Here is a 22,825-nt window from a genome sequence, read left to right as displayed (position 1 = left end):
ATTTACATTAGGCATTTCTCCGAACGCTATCCCTCCCCTTTCCCCCGACCCCCTGACAAGCTCCAGTGTTTGATGTTCCCCTCCCTGTGCCCATATATGTTCTCATTGTTCAAATCCCACTTATGAGTGAGAACATGCGGTGTTTGGTTTTCTGTTCCTGTGTTAGTTTGCTGAGAATGATGGTTTCCAGCTTCATTCATGTCTCTGCAAAGGACATGAACTCATCTTTTTTATGTCTGCATAGTATTCCATGGTGTATATGTGCCACATTTTCTTTATCAGGTCTATCGTTGATGGGCATTTTGTTTGGTTCCAAGTGTTTGCTATTGTGAATACTGCTGCAATAAACATACGGGTATATATCTTTATAGTAGAATGATCTATAATCCTTTGGATATATACCCAGTAATGGGATTGCTGCGTCAAATGATATTTCTAGTTCTAGATCCTAGAGGAATTGCCACACTCTCTTCCACAATGATTGAACTAATTTACACTCCCCCAACAGTGTAAAAGTGTTTCTATTTCTTCACATCCTTTCCAGGATCTGTTGTTTCCTGACATTTTAATGATTACCATTCCAAATGGCATGAAGTGGTATCTCACTGTGGTTTTGATTTGCTTTTCTCTATTAACCAGTGATGATGAGATTTTTAAAATATGTTTGCTGGCCACATAAACGTTTTCTTTTGAAAGTTGTCTGTTCATATCCTTTGCCTGCTTTTTGATGGGATTGTTTGTTTTTTTTCTTGTAAATTTGTTTAAGTTCCTTGTAGATTCTGGATACTAGCTCTTTGTCAGATGGCTAGATTGCAAAAATTGTCTCCCATTCTGTAGGTTGCCTGTTCACTCTGATGATTGTTTATTTTGCTGTGCAGAAACTCTTTAGTTTAATTAGATACCATTTGTCAATTTTGGTTTTTGTTGCCATTGCACTTGATGTTTTAGTCAGAAGTCTTTGCCCATGCCTATGTCCTGAATGGTATTGCCTAGGTTTTCTTCTAAGATTTTTATGGTTTTAGGTCTTATATTTAAATATTTAATCCACCTTGAGTTAATTTTTGTATAAGGTGTAAGGAAGGGGTCCAGTTTCAGTTTTCTGCATATGATTAGCCAGTTTTCCCAACACCATTTATTAAATAGGGAATCGTTTCCCCATTGCTTGTGTGTGTCAGGTTTGTCAAAGATCAGATGGTTGTAGACATGCAGTGTTATTTCTGAGGCCTCTGTTCTATTTCCTTGGTCTATATATCTGTTTTCATACCAGTACTAAGCTATTTTGATTACTGTAGCCTTGTAGTATAGTTTGAAGTCAGGTAGTGTGATGCCTCCAGCTTTGTTCTTTTTGCTTCGGATTGTCTTGGTTATATGGGCTCTTTTTTGGTTGATCATAGTGGATAAGCTTTTTAATGTGCTGCCGGATTTGATTTGCCAGTATTTTATTGAGAATTTTCACATCGATGTTCATCAGGGATATTGGCTTGAAATTTTCTTTTTTTGTTGTGTCTCTGCCAGATTTTGGTATCAGAATGATGCTGGTCTCATAAAAAGAATTAGGGAGGAGTCCCTCTTTTTCTATTTCTTGGAATAATTTTAGAAGAAATGGTGCCAGTAACTCTGGTAGAATTTGGCTGTGAATCCGTTTGGTCTTGAGTTCTTTTTAGTTGGTACGCTATTAATTACTGCTTCAATTTCAGAACTTGTTATTGGTCTATTCAGGGATTCAACTTCTTCCTGGTTTAGTCATGGGGGGTGTATGTGTCCAGAAATTTATTCATTTATTCTAGATTTTCTAGTTTATTTGGGTAGAGGTGTTTATAGTGTTCTATGATGGTAGTTTGTATTTCTGTGGGATGAGTGGTGATATCCCTTCTATCATTTTTTATTGTGTCTATTTGATTCTTCTCTTTTTCTTCTTTATTAGTCTGGCTAGTAATCTGTCTATTGTGTTAATCTTTTCAAAAAACCAGCCCTGGATTCATTGATTTTTTGCAGGTTTTTTTGTGTTTCTATCTTCTTCAGTTCTGCTCTGATCTTAGTTATTTCTTGTTTTGCGCTAGCTTTTGAATTTGTTTGCTTTTGCTTCTCTAGTTCTTTTAATTGTGATGTTAGTGTGTCAATTTTAGATCTTTCCTGCTTTATCCTGTGGGCATTTAATGCTATAAATTTCCCTCTAAATACTGCTTTAGCTGTGTCCCAGAGATTCTGGTATGTTGTGTCTTTGTTCTCATTGCTTTCAAATAACTTATTTATCTCTGCCTTAATTTCATTATTTACCCAGTCATCATTCAGGAGAAGGTTGTTCAATTTCCATGTAGTTGTGCAGTTTTGAGGAGTTTCTTAATCCTGAGTACTAATTTGATTGCACTGTGGTCTGAGAGACTGTTTGTTATGATTTCCATTCTTTTGCATTTGCTGAGGAGTGTTTTACTTCCAATTATGTAGTCAATTTTAGAATAAGTGTGAAGTGATACTGAGAAGAATGTATATTCTGTTGATTTTGGGTGGAGAGTTAGTAGATGTCTATTAGGTCTGCTTGGTCCAGAGCTGAGTTCAAGTCCTGAATAACTTTGTTAATTTTGTGTCTCATTGATCTGTCTAATACTGACAGTGGGGTGTTAAAGTCTCTCACTGGTATTGTGTGGGAGTTTAAGTCTCTTTGTAGGTCTCTAAGAACTTGCTTTGTGAATCTGGATGCTCCTGTATTGGGTGCATATATATTTAGGATAGTTAGCTCTTCTTGTTGCATTGAACCCTTTACCATTATGTAATACCCTTCTTTGTTTTTTTTTGATTTTTGTTGGTTTAAAGTCTGTTTTATAGAGACTAGGATTGCAACCCCTGCTTTTATTTTTTGCTTTCCATTTGCTTGATAAATATTCCTCCATCCCTTTATTCTGAGCCTATGTGTGTCTGCATGTGAAATGGGTCTCTTCAATAGAGCACACTGATGGGTCTTGACTCTTTATCCACTTTGCCAGTGTGTGTCTTTTAATTGGGGCATTTAGCCTATTTACATTTAAGGTTAATATTGCTATGTGTGAATTTGATCCTGTCATTATGATGCTAGCTGGTTATTTTGCCCATTAGTTGATGCAGTTTCTTCACAGTGTTGATGGTCTTTATATTTTTGTTTGTTTTTGGAGTGGTTGGTACCAGTTTTTCCTTTGTATATTTCGTACTTCCTTCAGGAGCTCTTGTAAGGCAGGCCTGGTGGTGACACAATCTCTAGGCATTTTCTTGTCTGTAAAAGATTTTATTTCTCCTTTACTTATGAAGCTTAGTTTGGCTGGATATGAAATTCCGGGTTGAAAATTCTTTTCTTTAAGAATGTTGAATATTGACCCCACTCTCTTCTGGCTTGTAGGGTTTCTGCAGAGAGATCCACTGTTAGTCTGATAGGCTTCCCTTTGTGGGTAACCCGATCTTTCTGGTTTTCCTTAACATATTTTCCTTCATTTCAACCTTGGTGAATCTGACGATTATGTGTCTTGGGGTTGCTCTTCTTGAGGAGTATCTTTGTGGTGTTGTCTGTATTTCCTGAATTTGAATGTTGGCCTGTCTTGCTAGGTTGGGGAAGTTCTCCTGGATAATATCCTGAAGTGTATTTTCCAACTTGGTTCCATTCTCCCTGTCACTTTCAGGTACACCAATCAAATGTAGGTTTGGTCTCTTCACATAGTCCCATATTTCTTGGAGGCTTTGTTCATTCCTTTTCATTGTTTTTTTTCTAATCTTGTCTTAATGCTTTATTTCATTAAGTTGATCTTCAATCTCTGATATCATTTCTTCTGCTTGATCGATTTGTCTATTCACGCTTGTGTATGCTTCATGAAGTTCTTGTGCTGTGTTTTTCAGCTCCATCAGGTCATTTACATTCTTCTCTAAACTGTTTATTCTAGTTAGCAGTTTTTGTAACGTTTTTTCAAGGTTCTTAGCTTCCTTGCATTGGGTTGGAACATGCTCCTATAGCTCAGGGGAGTTTGTTATTACCCACCTTCTCAAGCCTACTTGTTTCAATTCATCAAACTCATTCTCTGTCCAGTTTGTTCCCTTGCTGGCGAGGAGTTGTGATCCCCTGGAGGAGAAGAGGCATTCTGGTTTTTGGAATTTTCAGCCTTTTTGCACTTGTTTTTCCTCATCGTCGTGGATTTGTCTACCTTTGATCTTTGATGTTGGTGACCTTCAGGTGGGGTTTTTGAGTGGTCATCCTTTTTGTTGATGTTGATACTATTGCTTCCTGTTTTTTACTTTTCCTTCTATCAGTCAGGCCCCTCTTTTGCAGATCTGCTGGAGTTTGCTGGGGGTCCACTCCAGAACCTGTTTGCCTGGGTATTACCAGCAGAGGCTGCAGAACAGCAAAGATTACTGCCTGCTTCTTCTTCTGGAAGCTTCATTCCAGAGGGGCAACTGCCAGATGCCAAATGGAGCTCTCCTGTATGAGGTGTCTGTCAACCCCTGCTGGGAGGTCTCTCCCCATCAGGAAGCACAGGGGTCAGGGACCTACTGGAGGAGGCAGTCTTCCCTCAGCAGAGCTTGAACACTGTGCTGGGAGGTCTGCTGCTCTCTTCAGAGCTGGCAGGCAGGAAAATTTAAGTATGCTGAAGCTGTGCCCACAGTTGCCCCTTCCGCAAGGTGCTCTGTTCCAGGCAGATGGGAGTTTTATCTATCAGCCCATGACTGGGGCTGCTGCCTTTCTTTCAGAGATGCCCTGCCCAGAGAGGTGGAATCTAGAGAGGCAGTCTGGCTACAGCGGCTTTGAGAGGAAGCAGTGGGCTCTACCCAGTCCGAACTTCCTGGTGGTTTTGTTTACACAGTGAGGGGAAAATTGCCTACTCAAGCCTCAGTAATGGTGGACGCCCCTCACTCCACCAAGCTCAAGCATCCCAGGTTGACTTCAGACTGCTGTGCTGGCAGCAAAAATTTCAAGCCAGTGAATCTTACCTTGTTGGGCTCCATGGAGGTGGGACACACTGAGCAAGACAACTCGGCTCTCTGGCTTCAGCCCCCTTTCCAGGGGAGTGAACAGTTCTGTCTTGCTGGCATTCCAGGCGCCACTGGGGTACAAAAAAACAAACAAACTCCTGCAGCTAGCTAGATGTCTTCCCAAATGGCCACCCAGTTTTGTGCTTAAAACCCAGGGCCCTGGTGGTGTAGGCACCCAAGGGAATCTGCTGGTCTGCGGGTCGCAAAGACTGCGAATAGCATAGTACCTGGGCCGGAATGCACTCTTCCTTACAGCACAGTCCCTCATGACTTCCCTTTGCTATGGGAGGGAGTTTCCTGACCTCTGGCGCTTCCCAGGTGAGGCAACACCCCACCCTCCTTCGTCTCGCCCTCCGTTGGTTGCACCCACTGTCTAACCAGTCCCAATGAGATGAGCCAGATACTTGAGTTGGACTCTCTGGGAGCTGCAGACTGGAGCTGTTCCTATTCAGCCGTCTTGCCCGGGAATTGGTCAAACTGAGTCTTTTTTTTTTTTTTTTTTTTTGAGACGGAGTCTCGCTCTGTCGCCCAGGCTGGAGTGCAGTGGCCGGATCTCAGCTCACTGCAAGCTCCGCCTCCTGGGTTCACGCCATTCTCCTGCCTCAGCCTCCCGAGTAGTTGGGACTATAGGCGCCCGCCACCTCGCCCGGCTAGTTTTTTGTATTTTTAGTAGAGACGGGGTTTCACCATGTTAGCCAGGATGGTCTTGATCTCCTGACCTTGTGATCCGCCAGTCTTGGCCTCCCAAAGTGCTGGGATTACAGGCTTGAGCCACCGCGCCCGGCCCAAACTGATTCTTAAGGAACTTAACTACCCCCAAACCAACACTCTTTAAACGAAGACAACAAGATCCAAATACTATATATGAGTGTTCTTCAAAGAAGCAGAGCTGATGTGTGTGTGTGTGTGTGTGTGTAGACACAGAGAGAGATTTCTTATGCATAGAAGTCTGAAATACGCAGAACCCGTTGGTCCTGTTCGAGTCCAAAGGCTGCAGACTGCTGTAGAACCAGAAAGAGCTTAAGTCCCAGTTCAAAGGCTGTCAGGCAGGAATATTTTCTCTTACTTGGGAGAGGGTTGGGCTTTTGTTCTGTTCAGACCTTTAAATGATTGAATGAGGCCTGCTCACATTATGGAGGGCAATCTGCTTTACTCGGTTTACTGATTTAAATCTTAATCTCATCCAAAAACACTCTCATAGAAACACCCAGAATAATGTTTGGTCAAATATGTGGGCACCCAGTGGCCCAGTTAAGTAGACACACAAAAATTAGCGACCACATTTAACAATGTAACATTTATAATTTTCACCTCTCATAAAATATTACTAGACATATGAAGAAAAAGGAAAATATGACCCATAGCCAGTGAAAGAAGTCAATAGAAACAGAAGCAGAAATAAAAATAATATTAGACATAGAAGACAAAAACTTTAATATAGCTATTATAAATGTGCTCAGGCTTTAAAGTAAAACATAAATTTAATAAAGAAATGGAAACTATAAAAAATAACCAAATGGAACTTCTGGAGTTGAAAAATACAAGATCTGACATTAAAAATACCATAGGTAGTCTTAACAGTAGATTAAAGATGCAGAAGATGTAATAAGTGGACTTGAAGCAAGAATAATAGAAACCATAAAAGTAATACAAAGAAAGAGAAAAAAAAAGGCTGAGAAAAAAAAACCTAGGGCTTCTATGACCCATGGACAATACAGAATGTTCTAATATAATGAGACTGAGGCCCAAGTAAAGGAGGAACAGGACAAATATTTAAAGGATAATGCCTAAAACTCATCCAAATTTGATGAATACTATAAATCTACAAATTCAAGAAGAATAAACACGGAGTAAACCATACCAAGGTACAACATAAGCATTGCTGAAAACAAAATTAATGAGAGAATCTTAAACACAGGCAGATATGGGGGAAGGCACATTAAATAAAAAGGAATATGGATAAGAATTACCACTGACTCCTTAATAGAAACAATACAAGCTATCTGTGAAATGCCAAAGGAAAAAAACCCCTGTTCACATAGAATGTATATTAAGTGACAATCTCTTTCAAAAATGAAGCAAAATAAAGATATTTTCTGCCTAAAAAAGCAAAAAACATTGTTACAAGGAGATCTACATATCAGAAATTTTAAAAAAACTTCTTCATTTTGAAGAAAAATGGTGTCAGATGGAAACAAACCTACTCAAAGAAATGAAGAGCACTGAAAGTGGTAGATATATAAGCAAATATATTAATATTTGTTCTCATTAAAATTTTTTACATCATTTAAAAATTAAGAACAATATATTATAGCATTGTAACAAATGTATCAGTGAAATGAATGAAAATGATAGCACAATGATGGAAGGGACAAATGGAATTTATAGTGTTTAAGGTTTTCATACTATACTTAATGGTATTTTATTTGAAGATTGGCTGTGATTAGTTGATGCATATTTTAAACACCAGAAAAGTCATTTTAAAAAGGAGGTATGTTGTTTAGTAGAGGAGACAAAATAGAACATTAACAAATATTTAATCAAAAGAAGAAGAAGAAAAAAGGATAAAGAATGGATTAGAAAACAACAAATAGTAAGATGATAGATTCAAACCTAGCCATATCAATAATAAATTAAATGTAAATTATGTAAATATTCCAATTAAAAGGCAGAGATTATCAAAATGGATTTAAGAAAAATAAGACCCAAATATATGTTACCTAGAAGAAAAGCAGTGTAAATATGAGAATAAATAGGTTGGAAGTAAAAGATGTACCCTGCAAACACTAAGCAAGGGACAGCTTGGCCGGGTGTGGAGGCTCATGTCTGTAATCCTGGCACTTTGAGAGGCCAAGGCAGGTGGATTGCCTGTTTGAGACCAGCCTGGGCAACACAGTGAAACCCTATCTCTACTAAAATACAAAAAAATTAGCCCGGTGTGGCAGCGGGCACCTTTAATCCCAGCTACTCAGGAGGCTGAGACACGAGAATTACTTGATCCCAGGAGGTAGAGGTTGCAGTGAGCCAACATTGTTCCATTGCACTCCAGCCTGGGTGACAGAACAAGACTCCATCTCCAAAAAAAAGAGAGAGAGAGAGACAGCTGAATTTCCTATATTAGTATTACACAAAGCAGCCTTTAGGACAAGGAATATTACCAGAGATGAAGACAGCCTTTCCTTAATTATAAGAGTCAATTCATCTAGAAGGCAAAACAAACCTAATGTGTATGCACCTAAAAACAGATTTAAGACATATTAAGCAAAAACTGGCAGAACTGAAAAGAAAAATGGATGATTCAACAACTTCTCAGTAACTGTTAGAACAAGAGAGAAAATCAGAAAGGATTTAGAAGACTTGAGCATCACCACAACCAATTTGACCTATTTCACATTTAGAGAAGACTACACCCAACAATGATATGACACATATCCCTTTCAAGTGCATAAGGAACTTTCATGTGGCTAGGTATATACCAGGTCATAAAACAAGTCTCAGAAGCTTTAAAAGACTGAAATTACATAAAGTATATGAGCATAAGGGTATTAAATTAGAAATCAACTAAAAATATGTGGAAAATATCTGAATATTCAGAAATAGAACAAGATATTTCTAAATAATCCACAGATCAAAGAAATCTCAGGAAATCTCTAAGGAAATCAGAATTTTTTTTGAATTGAATGACAATGAAACATCAAATACCAAAATTTGTAGGCTGCAGTTAAAACAGTGCTTGTAGGGAAATTAATAACATTAAATATTCACATTAGAAAATAACACAGAATTTTGGTCATTACACCCTCCATTCATACAACAAAATATTACATATAACTCATAAATATGTAAAATATTGTATATCAATAAAAGAAAATAACAGAGCTTTAAATCAACACGTCACGCCTTAAAAAACTAGACAAAGAAGGGAAAATATGCACAACATTTTGCATGTAATTTCTTGTGATCCTGGTGCCTTCTGAAACCTATTATGAACTGCCAGTTAAGAATCCCTGATCCCAGGCCGGGCACGGTGGCTCACACCTGTAATCTCAGCACTTTGGGAGGTCAAGGTGGGAGGATCACGAGGTAAGGAGATTGAGACCATCTTGACCAACATGGTGAAATCGCATCTCTACTAAAATACGAAAAATTATCCGGGTGTAGTGGCGTGTGCAGTAATCCCAGCTACTTGGGAGACTGACGCAGGGAAATCACTTGAACCTGGGAGGCAGAGGTTGCAGTGAGCTGAGATCATGCCACTGCACTACAGCCTGGCGACAGAGAAAGACTCTGTCTCAAAAAAATAAAAAAAATAAAAAAATAAAAATAAAAACAAAAATTTCCTGATCCCTAATGATTAATCCCAAATTTGTATCCGCATCCCAGACCTCTGTCTTGAGCTCCAGACTTTTAGGTTGAAATGCTTTCAGGACATCTATAGTTAAATAGTTCACAGGCACCTAAAAATTAAAACTCCTAAAGCAGAGTGAACTAACTTCTCCCATTTCCTTTTTTCCCACATCTCTTCTTCCTTGTCTCAACCTAAACCAAGGAACTATGTGACCATCCACTTAGCTGCCCATGTTGAAATCCTGGGCATCTTCTCTTTCCCTCACTCATACATATAATTGATCCCTAAATCCTGCTTTCTTTTTCACCACCTAAAACCCCTTACAGCCACCTGTTTTTCTCCATCCTGTTGCTGTTGTCCTCAAGTTGGTCACCAACATTTGCTGGGTAGATCTGTGAATAGCTTCCTAACTCATCTCTCCTCTCCCTCACCTCTGGTTGGTCTTCCTGCATATCCACTTTCAAAGGCAGTCAGGATGACATTTCAAACAGGCTAATATGATCTTGACATGTCTTTATTGATGACCTTTCTCTAGCTTTGCTGTGTCCTGGGGTTGATTCCAGTGTCTCTAACATGGCTTATAAGACCCTTCATGATTGGGACCCTATTCATCTCGAATCTTCTCCTCATGTTCTACTCTTAAATTTATGTTCACTGATAATGAATTCTTTCTGTTTCTCTCAGTTTCACACTTTGCTCTTTCTTTTAGGCCTTCACAGATGCTGTTCTTCTTCTCTGGAATATTTTTCCTGACCCCTTTCCCTTTATACCCTCATCCCCACCTTTTCCCCCACATTTTATCGAATCATTCCTATTCAGCCTGTAGACCTAATTTAGCTGTGATTTCTCTGTCAGGACTTCCCAGATCTTCCTTCTGCGGCTTCCCTGTCTCCTCCTCCAGTGGGTTAGTGTCCCTGCTGAGAATCTCATTGCATTTTATCATTCTGAATTGGAATTTCTGAATTGTGTGTCTTACCCACTCAACTCTAAATATAATGTTTATTCATGTAGAGGTTGTGGTGCCTTATTTTTTGACAACTTGTGGCCACATAAGAGAGATTCTGGAATTACTAATTACTTGGGAAAATGCATGAAAACTATAATGTAAATAAAGTAAAACTGGTAGACAGTCAATAAATATGTAATTTATGTACTTGTGATTAAATAGTGTTTTTCACTGTCATAACCTATTCTCCTATAGATATTTTGTCTATTCTGTTGACAGGGAAAGTATAATTATTTGTTTTGTTAATAAGTATTGGGCTGCGTTGGACAGATTATGAGAAATATTAAATTTTACAGTGTTATTTTATTTTTCTGTATGTTTGATTATATCTTCCTTTCCTTGAGAGGAATTCTGAGCATAGAATTATAGGTATTTGCTTGAGAATCTGTGATGTATTCAGTTTAGCATCCCAAATGAATGCAAAATTGATTAGTTTTTGAATGTGCTAAGTCATTTTGCCTGCTTTTTATTTTTGCATTATTAAGTTGTCATTGCCTGTTCTCTTTTGCCCTTTTACTCTGCACATCCAAATGTTCAGTCCTAAAATTATACCATGCCATCACCAAATGTCCAGCACCAGATCCTTATTAGGAGAATAACAGATTCGCTGGAGATTAGAAGGGGTCAGTATGCCCTTTTGGCGTGACTCTCATACACTGTACTCTACTTTGGTAGAAAAACAAAATCATTAAAATAACGTCACATGTGAATACTCATTAAACCATGTTATAAACTTTCAGTTCATTTCACCAAGTCTGGGATTCAGTTTATTTGTTCATCAGGTTATGCAGATAAAAGTGGCAAATAATTTTGGGGTGTTTAAAGAAATAACCTATAGTTAGGTGCTCCTAATTTTAGCTTAGGAGAAAAATCAATAGAAAAGTAAATGTGGTCAAGTGTAACTGAACAATACTGGTGTCAGCCCTGACCACAAATACAGAACATTTAGAAGTGTTCTAAGCATAGCCAAGCCAATTATTGTGTCAGCCCTAACTCTGGAGCTACAAGGAGAAAAAGAAGTATCGGTCACAAGGAAAGAGAATTGGATCCAGGCATATGGATGTCTTACAGGTATTTAATGTTCCACAGAAAAAATAACCTAAGAGACTATTACCAAGAGATTAAAGCTTTAAATTTAATAGATCTGTTGGCTTCCACCCCCCAATTTGAGTCAATGGTTAGGTTATTGATGTCATTCATTCATTTATTCACACATCAAACTTTTATTCACCTAGTGTGTGGCAGGCACTGTGCTGCTGGGGCTCCAGACATCAATAGCACACAATCCATGACATCAAGTGGGAAGAACTAAAGGCAGAAGCTGTGGGTGCTCTATGGGCATCTATGCTTCTCTCTGAGGAAATTTAGGTCATGCTCCCTGGCCTCCACTTGAAGTGACCCTCTACCCTGGTCCCTCTCCCTGAATCCCTGTGGAAATGGTAGAGGAATACTCAAGGCAACTGTAGCTGCCCCAGTTTGGGTGCTTCCTGTTAAAATATTCAGAGGATTCCATGTCTGGCTCAGGGTTATTTTCCCCAAATAAATATTCTAAGTAAATGTAGGTTTCCATTGATCTTTTACTTAATTTAGAAAGAAGCTTCATTTGTGCATTACATCTGTTGCTATGTAATGTCAAGGATTACTATCATTATGATTGGTGCCATCTGCAATAAATGCAGAGGGAGAAGCATATAACAGGGCTGAAGATTTAGAGCCTCCCTCCCAGTGGACACGAGCTTATGTTAGGACATGCCTCTAAATTGGTACAACTCACATGCCAAGAGGATAGATTTCTCTGTGCCTTTTAAATTTTGTTTTGTTCCTTAAAGGTTTTTTTCTTTTTTTCCCCCTGGGGATAGAAATATGTTTTTTCCAATTTTACAGGCAAACCACTTCAATAGAACATGGCTGGCGGCCATATGGACATATATGAATCCAACAATTAATTCAGCAAAGAAAGCTGCTTGTGGCAAGTTTTGAATATGCCATTCCAGGTAGTGCTTTGATGATAAATGAGGAGAAGATTGCAAAGAAAATGACAGCAACATTTATAAAAAGATAAGTTTCCTTTATTCATTTAATGATATTCAAATTATTAGTTGTCATCTGCTTAATGTGAAGTCTATGGCACTTGAAGGAGGTACTTAACACTTTTTATGTATAATTTTACGGCAAAAATATGGTGTTAATTTTCAAGGCACTTACAATCTAGTAAACTTTGGAATGAGTGCATGTATGACCCTTATCTGAAACTCCTAAGTCTAGACTTTTGGCTGGCATGGCTTCCAGAACTGGCTTTATGATGGTATTTCAGAACCAGTACTTCCAGCCAAAACCAATAAGTGTGGAGTGGCTCAAAGACGGAAATTACCAAACCAAACCAAAACAGAAACCCCTCAAAACAGAAAAACAAGCTCATGTTAACGAAACACATTAGAATCTCATAAAGGGTTGTTAGAAATATCTGGGAAACCACTCATTGTTTTTGTTTCATTTCACCAGGTTTTGTCTCAAGGTTGTCCTATCCCTGGATGATCCCTTCAGCTCTAACATTTGCAGAATCAAAGCTTTAGCTTCCAGTCATCACTCTTCACATGCAGGGAGCACACATGGTGTGTGGTTAGGATCCTCTCCCTTTAGAATTCCTTGGCATCAAGAGTAGATAAAAGGGGAAATAAAAGTATCAGCATATTATGTGGGCTTCATGTGCATTTTACTGAAAGATAACTGTTTAACCTCCGTCCAGGGAAATGAAATACTCCATAGCTATCTACAGACCTGAGAAATACACATTAACAATTCTGTGAACACTGCATCAAATATTTCCTCTGAAGAAATCTACAGCAGCTTATTTTTGTCTAATTTTATCAGCTACTTTTGGTAATTTTACCACTTAAACACTTAGATATTTATTGCATGTACAATAAAAATATCAATTGGTTGAGTTTCTGAACTGAAACATGTGGTCAGATACCCAAATTATAATTTAATTGAAATTAATAAGACATTGCAAATATGGTGACAGTTGCAGAACTATCCACAGTATCCCAAAGGGTCTGACTTCTGGAGGGAGATATAAACTCCCTCCAGAATATTTTATTGGGGTAATGTTTATATCTCCCTGAAGGAGTTGAACCTATTGGGATATTGTGTTTATATTTTCGGTTTCAGCCACTATCACCCCAATATGCACACTGCATTTCACTTAGATGAAGCATAAAGGATTTCTTCGCCATTCCTTTCATGGAATGAAAATAGAATTATTGAATATGACTTTTAAAAATTACTAAAACGTATAAAATAATGGCACTACATATTTCCACATTTAAAGTGTGACAGCGAACTGCAGCCAGTACTGTTGTGCAATTATGAGGATAGACAGCAAAGAACTGAAATGCTGCCCGGCGTTGTTTCTTTTGGAAAGCTTTATGTATACACTAGGAATGCAAAGAAATACAAATCCTGGGAAAGGGTTAAGTGATGGGACCATCAGCTCTGCAAGGTTGTTGTGCATGAATCTCTTGACTTCCAAACAGTTTGGTTGGGTATGGCTCTTTCAATGTGTAGAAGTCGTGACACAATGCAGGAAGTTTATTGAAACCTTTGTACTGCTATATTTAGCCTGGCATCCAGTGTTCTAGGCTAGTTACAAGACAGTATGATCTCCTTATAGAATACCAAAATGAATTATTTACACTGAAGGAAAGTAGTTTAGGAATGCTTCAGAGAAAAATTAAATATGGGGTAAATATTATCTTCATTCCTTTGCAAAAATCTGTTTTATACTAGTTATTTCATTTTACTTTGAATTTGGATTAAGCTTAGGGGAAAATAGTTAGATTTTATATTCCAAACATAATTAATTGTTATGGTTACAATAGAATGATAATCACAATGGGAAGAATTTGCAATACGGAAGAAAATCACCCAGCATTATGTAGCCTTAATCAGATTTAAAAGACATCCAAATTTAGGCTCACCTTTTGATTTGTTGCTTTGAGCAAAACCCCTTAATCCCTTTATGGGTACTTTTTGTCACGTATAAAATGGAGCAAGTAATAATTACAATCTGCTTTTGAGGCTCCTGGAAAGATGAATAAAATGAAAAGTAGGAAAATCAATCTTTGTTATTATTATGTTTGAGAGGCTGGCAGAACAGTGTGATTCCAACATGACGTCTAATTACAGCCAAAATTCTTTAGGAGGCAGTAGCTAATTTTGCACATCTTTTTAAATTGCCACATTTTCATGGGAACATACATGGCAACTGATTAGAAGCTGAGATTTTAAAGGTATGAAGAAACATTACCTTTCACATACCATCAGCATGATCTGTCAAAAATGCAGTTTGCCATTTTACTTCAGTGTTAAAAATTGCTCAGTGATTTCTCCACTGAATTCAAGACGAGCATAATATGCACAGTATTGCATAATGCAGTGTTGATCAACTTTTTTCAGTTTCAGCCGCCATCATCCCAATATGCACACTGCATTTTACTTTCACCAAACTTCATAGAGCGCCCTGACCACACCAAGCTCTCCTGAAGTTTCTTGCCTTCACTTGTATTTTTCCCTCTGCCTGATGTGCCATATCCTCATCACCGCCCCAACCAACATAGTGTAATCTTCTCAGTTTCAAAATTAAGCTTATATCACCTCCTCTATGTACCTGTTTCTGACCTTGCAGTTGTCTGAAGACAATGCTATATTTGTTTAATATGACTCCCAAATACACTGTATACACTGTGGGCTCCGTAAATGTAGTCTCCCTGTTCTTTCTACTTTTATATCCCCAGAGCCTAGCTCAGTGTTTGCTGACTAAGTGAATAAAAGAATGAAACTCTGATATGAGCTGTACAATATCTCTCTAGAAGCATCTGGAATTTGGCATTAATAATATATTAAGTTGCTCTAATCTTCCAGAGTTTGGAACTAATTGAGAGATGGGACCAAGAAACAGGCATGTCAAAATCAAAATGTCAGCTTTGTTACAGTTAATAAAGGCTTGGCTGGGGGACATGATTTATGTGGCAAGAAGATATTTCTTAGTGGAACCCAAGAATTGGGCACAAGACCTTCTCAGTCAAGGCAGTTCTGGACAACCACAGGCCACCTTCCTATTTAGGTGCACAGTCTTGACCACTAAGTTTGTGGCATGAGCAAGCATAGATCAGAACATCTGCATGTGGTCAGATCCAAAGAGGATGAGGACAAATGCTGATCCAGGCCTGTCTACTTTCTACTCCAAACCCATCAGTTAGTTAATTCAATCCTTCTCCCGCAGGAAACAATTGGCATAGGGGCAGATAAGCTAGAAGTGTTCTTTGAATGGATGTCTTACTGTAGGGGAACATTAAATTAGAGGAATGTAAGCTCCCCTGGTTGCCTTCCTATAGCACTTCCAACAGTTCTCTTTTCATATGTCTTTTCCCTGGCAATAGTACTGTGCTTTCCCCAGCTAGCAGAGCATAATTACAGAGTCACTGTTCCAGTTGATAGTTCATCCTCTCTGGTGAGCAACTGGCAGCGATCATCCAGCCTGTGGTCTCAGTCTTATAATATAAAACTAATACTTGATAACCTTAAACATTACAAATGATTCAGATACATAAAAGTAAACTTCCCTAAAACTTTCTCTCTCTTCCAACCTTCTCCCCTGGGTGGTGATAACTATTGTTTATGTATGTATCTCCAGACTTTAAAAATAGCCATTTATGAATGGTTAGGCATAAACATTTTTGAAATCACAAATACTTGATAACTGACAGACACTTTCACAATTCAATTTATATGCTTAACTAATTCTTTTTTGCAAATCTCCCTGCCATTTTCTGGATACTTAGGTTGTTTCCAATTTTTCACTATACAAAGAAAAAAGATTCTATACAACCATCTCTCTTACTATTTCTGTAGGAGAATTCGTATAAGTAAAAGCTGAATCAAGTAATTTGCACATTATAATTCTGATGGATATTGCTGCATTGTGCTTTCAAAGTCTATACTAACAATATATCAAGTTCCCATTTCCTGAAACTTATGGATCCTGGATATTATAAAGCTTTCAAGTTTTTGCCAATCGAGTGGGTGAAACATATCTTATTGCTTTAATTTCCATTTCCTCTTTTGCTTATGATATTAAACATGATTCTGTATGGTTAGCAGTCTTCAGTACTTCCTCTTCTGCCAGTTCATAACTTTTGCCCAATTTCCTTTGGTAATTTAAGTTTTTATATGTTATGCATTTTAAATCTGTATCTGCTAAGTATGTGGCAAATAATTTTTTACAGAAATGGCTTTCTTTTCACTTTAATAGTTCATCTTTTGCTCACAGATTTTAGTGTCAACATTTTCATAGCCTAAATTCCTATGTCAACATCACTGTATTTTGTGTGTGTCTATTTTGTTCCCTTGACCTATTTGTGTATTCTTTGTATTATTTTAATTGTATAATAGCCACCTTTAATACAAATCTCTAATATTTATTGAGTCTCTAATATATACTAAACACCATTCTTTTTTTTCACAACTACTTGTGCACTAATTACTCTTATTATCACCATTTTGTATACCAGGAAACTGAGACCCAACGAGGTTAAGTAACTTGCTCAGGTTGCTGGGCTAAGCAAGCAGTTGAGCTGGGATGGAGCCCCAACATTCCTGATCCAAGGTCAATGCCGGTAAGCACTAGACCATGATTGCTTTCCGCAGGTTTATAGAATAATTTGAAATTTGAGGTGGCTCACGCCTGTAATCCCAGCACTTTGGGATGCCAAGGCCGGCAGATCACCTGAGGTCAGGAGTTCGCGACCAGTCTGGCCAACATGTATTTTGTAAAAATACAAAAATTAGCCAGGCATGGTGGTGCGCACCTGTGGTCCTGGGTACTCAGGCGGCTGAGGCAGCAGAATTGCTTGAACCTGAGAGGCGGAGTTGCAGTGAGCTGAGATCATGCCACTGTACTCCAGCCTGGGCAACAGAGTGAGACTCTGTCTCAAAATAATAATAATAATAATAATAATGCTTAGAAATTCTGAGAAAGTTGACCCTCAGTGTTTTTCTATCTCACACTTTTTTATGCATTTACTTTTATAAGTAAATTTTATAATTATCTTAGGTTTCAAGATAATTCTGTTGGGATTTCACTAATTGCTTCAACATTTTATATTATTCTGATAAAGAAATGTCAGTGTTATGAACTGTGTTGTGTCCCACAATATTCCAAATTTTTATGTTGAATTGCTAACCCCCAGGACCTCAGAACGTGACTGTATTTGAAGATAGGGCTTTTAAAGAAGCAATTAAAATGAGGTAATTAGGGTGGCTCCTAATCCAATGGGACATTAGTCCTTATAAGGAGATAAAATTTAGACAAAGGTAGGTGCAGAGGAAAGACCAAGTGAAGACACAGAAAGATGATGGGCATTTACAAACCAAGGGGAGAGTCTCAGAAGAAACTCACCTCGCTGATACCTTGATCTTAGAGTTCTGCCTCCAGAACTGTGAGAAAATGAGTTTGTGTTGTTTATTCCCCCTTCCCCCATTCTGCGGTACTTTGTTACGGCAACCCTAGCAAACAAATATAGCCATCGTCATATTTTAGTATTTTCCCATGTAGGAAAATGTTGACTTTTTACTTATTCAGGCGTTTCCTAGGTTCTTCAGTTAGGTTTAAGTGTTTTCTTCAAGTATACATTAATATTTCTTGTTAACCTTGTCTTTATTCACTGCTTTTTGTTGTTCTTGTGATTTAGATATGTTTTTTCTTATATATATATGAATATATATACACACATAGGTACACACACACATACACACACATATTTTTAGAGAGGGGTCTGACTCCATCACCTAGGAGACAGTGCAGTGGCACTGTCATCACTTCCCATAACCTTGAACTCCTGGGCTCAAGCGATCCTCCCACCTCAGCTTCTCAAGTAGTAGTAGTAGTAGGCATATATCACTACACCTAGCTAATTTTTATTTCTCCTTTTGTTTATAATTGATCATTGATTTTGTATATTTACATTTTATCTAGCTACCTTACTGTACCTCTTATTAGTTTTAGCAGTTTTTCAAGTGATTGTCTTGGATATTTTGGGCAGGCAAATATATGTAATATGCACATAAAGGCAGTTTTGTTTTGTTTCTTTCCTTCCAGTACATACATTTCACTCTTATTTTAATGCATTGACAGGAATGCTCCAGGATTAGCTTGAAAAATAATAAAGATAGTGAGCATACTTGCCTAGTTCCTGACTTTATTTGGTGATGCTTAACTATGGTATTTGTAACAGATTTTGATATAATTTTCAAGTTTTTAGAACTTTTCTAGGGCTCTTTATTCTCTTTTTATCAGCAAAAGGAATTGTACGAACTGCTTTACCAGCAGCTTACAAAATAATTCTATGGGTTTTTCTCTTTTTATATGTTAAGAGAGTGAATTACATGGCTAGATTTCTAAATTTAAATCATCTTTAGTTTCCAAAAATAAACCTGTTTGTTCATTGTGTGTTCTTCTTATAATTTGCTACTGGGCTTGAAATATTAACATTCTATTCATGAATTATTTTTAGAAAGTGTGTGCCTGCGGTGAAACCCCATCTCTACTAAAAATACAAAAAAATTAGCCACACACACACACACACACACACACACACACACACACACACACACACACTCTGGAGTCTCTATTACTTCCCAATGATACTTGTTTACACTAAAAACTCAATTTTTTCTGTTTATTTTCCATATTTTTGCTACCAATCTCTTTGGGAGTTATCTGTTGACTGTGAATTTACTGAATTTGAAAACTGAGATTATGCCCAATAAGGATTTTCATTTATGAATTAATTGGTTCCTGAATTTTTCAAATAAAGCACAAATCTGATGGTTATACTGCAAGTTGCCCTGCAGGTCTTTCTCCAAAAGAAATGTGATGATTTAAAGGGATAATGCCTGTTCGATGAAATTGGCCATTTCAAAATTCTTCCCCTCACGTGTCATCTTATTTCAGTTGTTATTATATTTAGAGCCTTGCATGTCCACTTAATAGCACTGTGCAGAAAAACAGTTCCAAGTAAATACAGTAATGTTCATCATTTGTTTCTTAAGATAGTCAAAGTGACTAGTTTAGGTAATAGAAATTCATAATTATAGGGGGAGAAAAGTTTTCTTTTGCTACTTTAGTATAATTAATAGCAGAATGAGTAGCATTACATAAAAAATTAAAGACATAAAAATGGCACATAGGTTTTACTACTTTTTAAATGTATTTATTGAATGATCTAGACCTATTCTTCATTTAACTCACACTGAATAGGGTCATTTAGGTATAAGAGGAACTGTCATCGTTTTGGTTTTGTAAAACCAGTATCCGTTGGAGGTAGATCTTTTTAGAATGTATGTATTACAGTTCTGCTATTACTGGGCCGTCAGATGCAATTTGGCACAGCACGATATTTCCACAGTTGCTCCACGTTAACAGTGATTGTAGAACCCTTAGTGATTGGCTAAGGTTATTTTTAAACCTAATTCTAGATAACTCAGAGAAGTGCTGTTCTGTATTCCACATGGTAATCTCAGCAACATTTGGCATCGAGGATTTATTGCATACCATAACTCCGGCTTCACTGTGAATCTCTTTTACCATCAAACACTGGAAATAGAACCTCACAGCAAAGGGAGGGCCATGCTATTTTCATTAGAAAGATCACACCTTATTCACTTAGGAGTTCTCTGTTGCATGATATAATTTGTTTTCTTACTTGTTTATTGAGGAAAACATCTTTGCATCCATGAAGCTTTGATGTAATTGACCACCTCCATCTCAGATGTTAGGTTCTGTCATTGTGAAACCACCCTATATGTAAGTTTCTGGGAAATTCTTGGGAGAACTCTGTATTCATTTAACTTGATGGCAAAACAGTAACATGCTAAATAATGTGATTAAAGTTGTTAAAAGCCAAAATAAACACTTATAATTATCTCAAGAAAAACGGTGTCGGGCAAGTGCAGGCTCTATAAAGTGGGACTCCGTGAGCGTCTTTCAGGTCCTGCTGCACAATAGATCATAGTTAAAGGTCTGTTAACAGACCTCCGACGGCTGAGCTGGGTAGCTTGCGGTTTCCTTCGAAACCTATTGGCATAATGTGAATTTATGTGTGAGGTGCAAATTGGAAGTTGCTTTCTACTGGTGCCCGTGGCAGAACAGAAATCATACTGTAGGGCTAGCAGCAGGAAGTACATGGCTTTGAAATTACGCAGCAGGGTTTCTGCTTGCTGCCCTTGTTGGTTCTGAGACAGGGGCCTTATATTGTCTGGTCATGATTAAAATCAAAGTGTAGGCTTCTTTGCTGGGTGCCAGTAAACTTAGGTGAAAAGCAGAAACAATCTGGGGTTTTAATTATTTTAAAATGCAATGTAGTCAAGAAAAGAAGATGAAAGCATTTTTGACTAATCTATCCCAATTATTCCACATAAACGAATTTGCCACAAAAGAGGCCCATAGAGAGAGTAAGCTTGCCTTTACAAGAGACTTCGTAACATATCTCACAGCTATAAAATAGATATATGGCATGTATGCTGTTCTTCTGAAACTCATCGAGAAAAGTGCCTGAGGATTATGATACTTTTGGGTGAGTAGAGAAAGACAGATGTGCTTTTTACCTTATTCCAAATACAAGATGTTACATATTTATGAAATAAGCCTTTAAAGCATGGAAGATAATTTCCTGGTAAATTACTTACTGACTTGAAGTAGTCCATCTAGAAGGCGCTATCTTGGTGTTATGCTTAAGATTTGCCTCAATCCGCAGTCAGGTTGGACAGATACTTCCCATTGTGCTGTAATTCCCAGAGGTGGCAGAGTTGGATCTTCTGTCTTCAACTTCTTTTTCCATGAAGAGTATAAAGAGATGAGTCATAGGCTCAGAGTTCACTGTCTCTAATAATCTTGGAGAAAGTCAATAATAAGATATAGGGAGTGCAAACTCAGTATTATATGGTACCAAACAGTTATTAAATAAACAGTAGTCACAACCAGAAGTTAATATGTAGGTTTGTTTGTTTGTTTTTCAAAAAAGTACCCAACGTGTAAGTGGTGGGAGTTTATGCATTAAGTTAACAAATATGTATTGAGTGCCTGCTATGTGGTAGGCACTGTGATAAAGACTGGGGATATAAAGGTAGACCAGATTTTCAAGGGACGATAGAGAAATAAACAATTATTTACACCTGTTACTCTGGAGACTGACAAGGGCCAAGCTAAGGAAGTACATGTGCTGAGGTGCTAACCTGTAGTTATTACCTACCCCACAGCTGGTGCTCAGCCACAAAGAGAGATGTGAATATTAAATTTCTATCATAATTGGCATATATGAACTTTTTTAAAGACATAAGAAGAGGAAAAATCTATTGCTTTGATTGAAAGGTTGGAAGTACTTTTAGGAAAATTGATTAGGGAGGTCCATTTCTTTCCTTTAAATTTTTATTTGCAGTCAATTTATTATCATACCTCAAGCCATTTAGCCATAGCAAAGAACAGGTGTGTAGAAACTCTACAAAACCTCAGAGAATCCTGTGGTACCCTGAAAAAGGTCTGTGTCTTATCCGATGAACACCGCTCAGGCTTAAGTCTCTCTAGCTGTCAAAACTGCTCAAGCAAGGGGGAAATCTAGATTTTATATCTCCTTCCACTTGAATTTCGGGATAGGAAGGAGAGAAATCAGCAAAATCCAGTTACGTTAAATAGCTTTTATGAGTATCTTTTTGGAATGCTGGCAGTTTTAACTTCATTTTTGTTTGCCAGGTATAACCATGGAAGATTCAAGTTGCTCCTGGCTGTAAGAAGTTAATGTGGAATTTTGCTGCTTGAAATTTAAATCGGCTTACAAAAATTAGCTCCCACTGGTGGAAACGTCTTTCTTCTTAGTATGAGAAGTTGTTTGAAGCTTTTTTCTCCCTCAAAGTCTTATCTTGATCAGGCTTTAATATTGCTCTCAAACCAACCTTTAATTTAATAAGCAGAGTAATTTTGTTGGGGAAATTTTTCCATGACATTTGTTGAATTAAATGTACATACTCAGTATTCCATCCCAGCAGCACCACCTATTGTTGTCTTGTAGCTCTTCTACTAAACTTCACAAGAATCTAATTCACTCATTTCTCTGGGTATCTCTGTGAGATACTCAACATACATTTTACAGGTTATAAGGTTAAGCATCCCAATCGTGGTGATGTTTCTAAAGTCATAAATCTGTAAATAAAATGAATGCAGGACAGTAGACTTTTAATTGGTGAAAGGACACTGAATAGAGAGATGACATGCTTATAAAATATTTATGGATATTAAAAAATGTTTGGCAAATAAGATTCAAGTTATACCTGTATGTTTTAAAAGTTCTACTAGCTATGTACTGTGATTCTACAATTAACAGCAGAATTGTATTGGAATAAGATAACAGAGACTAAATGATATTCTTTTGTGC

The 22,825-nt window shown here is 37.6% G+C and overlaps 2 long non-coding RNA genes across 4 annotated transcripts in view; one reads left to right on the top strand and one right to left on the bottom strand.

Annotated features, from left to right (window-relative positions):
* Positions 1–4,944: 4,944 nt before the first annotated feature.
* LOC139362276 (uncharacterized) lies at positions 4,945–21,578 on the bottom strand. The gene is made up of 2 exons (XR_011620805.1): positions 21,087–21,578; positions 4,945–5,057 (listed from the first exon to the last, which is right to left on the bottom strand). It is a non-coding gene; the product is annotated as an uncharacterized lncRNA (long non-coding RNA).
* LOC112424022 (uncharacterized) overlaps positions 20,011–22,825 on the top strand; it is a 173,676-nt gene continuing 170,861 nt past the window's right edge. For all 3 annotated transcript variants that reach the window (XR_011620804.1, XR_011620802.1, XR_011620803.1), the window contains exon 1: positions 20,011–20,205. This is a non-coding gene — a long non-coding RNA (uncharacterized lncRNA). The remainder of the gene's footprint in view (positions 20,206–22,825) is intronic.

Source organism: Macaca nemestrina, chromosome 3 (assembly GCF_043159975.1).
Source record: "Macaca nemestrina isolate mMacNem1 chromosome 3, mMacNem.hap1, whole genome shotgun sequence".
Lineage (NCBI taxonomy): Eukaryota > Metazoa > Chordata > Mammalia > Primates > Cercopithecidae > Macaca > Macaca nemestrina.
Note: the sequence above shows the minus strand (reverse complement) of the source record. Positions and strands in the feature narration are given on the sequence as shown.